Below are 2,747 nucleotides of genomic sequence, written 5' to 3' on the forward strand. Positions count from 1 at the left end.
AGTGCATTCTCTGTGCCTTGAAAGAGTTCATCTTCTGTACAGGAGGATGGACACAGCGAACATCGAAGTCCGTGCTTTAGAGTATGGTATTCCCCGCATTCACACTTTATGGATTGAGCATCGATATAACCCCATCTCGCTATTGTCACTTTGCACCTCTTCACAACAGATCCCATCCTATTTAGGGACTTCCATGTTGCCCAGTTCTCTTTGTATCCAGGTGGTAAACAATCGGCTAGGAACTGCTATCTGTCCAGGTATGTTGGGAGACCTTGTTTTCCATGGCTGTAGTTTTGCTTTTTTGGCTGATCCGATTAGTTCCTGAGATGTTCGTAGAAAACTGTTCCTGGACTTCAGTCTCTGAGCCGGGGGTACATGACCATGTAGTGAGTAGGTGAGCACTTTCTTCTTCCGGACTAATAACGACGATACGTGATGTTTGACGTGATGAAAATATATTTTCTCCATTAATGTGAAATGTTGGTACGTTTAAATATTCTGGGAAGCCAATATTATACTCAACAAGCGTTTTTATTCCCCGTAGAGCCCGGATAGCTCAGTCGGTAGAGCATTAGGCTTTTAACCTAAGGGTCCAGGGTTCGAGTCCCTGTTCGGGCGGCAATTTTTACTTCGAAGACAAATTAGGAAGTTGCGTGCCTGATAGTGAACAGTTCATTTCCGAGCGTCTAATGAACTAAATTGAAATCCGTTATAAAGTAATAAATACCATCCATAGGATATAACGTGGCAGACTTATATGAAAGTGATTAGATATTGATAGAATACTGTTACTTGCTGGGATCTGGAGCCACGCGGAATGGTAAACACATAGGAACGAGTAGTGTGACTCTGGAGCCAAGTTCTGCAATCCGGAGGAGAGTGGGTTGTACACCACCGTTGACTGTCGAAGTGATTTTCTGTGGTTTCTTATTCTCACTTCCCGGCAAATACCGGGGCCACAGCCGACCTATTCTCAGTCTCACCTCACCTCATCTCCTGACCAGAGAAAAAGAGAGGGTAGGTAACGAATGGAAACTTAAAAAAAAAAAAAAAACTGAAAAACGCCGCGTTGTACTCATGGTAACACTGAGGTACTGTCCAAACGGAAAACATTGCCTACGAGACACGTAGATGCGTACGGACGCAGAACTACACTATATCTTCCGAACTAAGGGTACCTAAACACGCTGACGCGGGAAAACGGTGGGCTAATGCAGCAACCTTCAGAAGAAACACGTACTCAACGGCGGTTAGGGCAGTGCAGCTGTGAGCTAGCATCCGGGAGATACTGGGTTCGAGCCCCACTGTCGTCAGCCCTGAAGAAGGTTTCCGTGGTTCTCCATTTTCATACCAGGCAAATGCTGGGACTGTATCTTAATTAACGCCACGGCCGCTTTCTTCCGAGTCCTAGCCCTTTCCTATCCCATCGTCTCCATAACACCTGACTTATCTGTGTCGTTGCGACGTGAAAGCAAATGTAAAAACAAGTACTTTTGAAACACGGAGCACTGTCATTTAAGAAATATTACATTTACTGTTACTTTCTATCCCGTTTACCATCCAGGGTCGCCTTTTCCCTCGGACTCAGTGAGGTATCCCACCGCTACCGCCAGTGTCCTGGAGCGTGAAACTTTGGGTCAGGGGATACAACTGGGGACGAAGACCAGTACCTCGCTCAGGCGGCCTCACCTGGAATGGGAAGATTGGAAGTGATGGGCAAGAAACTGAAAATAAATAAACAATAAAAAAGAATAAATAAACAGTGCACTCCTGAATTTCTTTCTTCTTGCTCAAATTTCAAAGCATGATAACGTATTTAAAAATTTGACCACCCAAAAAGTAGTGCCGTCACGTTATTTTGAGTTTTTATTTTAGCTTTTTTCATCATCATCATCATCATCTGTTTACCCTCCAGGTTCGGCTTTTCCCTCGGACTGAGCGAGGGATCCCACCTCTACCGCCTCAAGGGCAGTGTCCTGGAGCTTCAGACTCTTGGTCGGGGGATACAACTGGGGAGTATGACCAGTACCTCGCCCAGGCGGCCTCACCTGCTATAGTGAACAGGGGCCTAGTAGGGGGATGGGAAGATTGGAAGGGATAGGCAAGGATGAGGGAAGGAAGCGGCCGTGGCCTTAAGATAGGTACCATCCCGGCATTTGCCTGGAGGTGAAGTGGGAAACCACGGAAAACCACTTCGAGGATGGCTGAGGTGGGAATCGAACCCGCCTCTACTCAGTTGACCTCCCGAGGCTGAGTGGACCCCGTTCCAGCCCTCGTACCACTTTTCAAATTTCGTGGCAGAGCCGGGAATCGAACCCGGACCTCCGGGGGTGGCAGCTAATCACGCTAACCACTACACCACAGAGGCGGCTATTTTAGCTTTTTTACAGAACTGAATTGTTTAAATAGTCAGTATAATGGAATTCATTGTTTTGTAAAATGGTTTGCAATTAATTAATGTAAGACATGGCGGGAAAAAGCTTAGGTACATTGTAAAGTGGTTGGCGATGTTCCTGAGGGCTTCGCCGTTCAGCGCTTACACCCGCCTGCACTTTTCCTTCCCCTGACAAGCCGATACCGTCCTTTCAGGCACCTCCCGCACCCCGCACACTTGTTAACTCTAGGGACCTACTGATAGCTCTGCCGGACAGACCATACACCCGCCTGCACTGTTCTTTCCCCTGACAAGCCTTTATCGTACTTCCAGGATCCCCCCGTACACTTGCTAAGTCAGGGAACCTACTCAG

The 2,747-nt window shown here is 47.2% G+C and overlaps 1 non-coding gene across 1 annotated transcript; it reads left to right on the forward strand.

The window, feature by feature from the left end:
* Window positions 1-545: 545 nt before the first annotated feature.
* TRNAK-UUU (transfer RNA lysine (anticodon UUU)) lies at window positions 546-618 on the forward strand. Its single transcript has one exon. It is a non-coding gene; the product is annotated as a tRNA-Lys (tRNA).
* Window positions 619-2,747: the final 2,129 nt, after the last annotated feature.

Source organism: Anabrus simplex, chromosome 11 (genome assembly GCF_040414725.1).
Source record: "Anabrus simplex isolate iqAnaSimp1 chromosome 11, ASM4041472v1, whole genome shotgun sequence".
Lineage (NCBI taxonomy): Eukaryota > Metazoa > Arthropoda > Insecta > Orthoptera > Tettigoniidae > Anabrus > Anabrus simplex.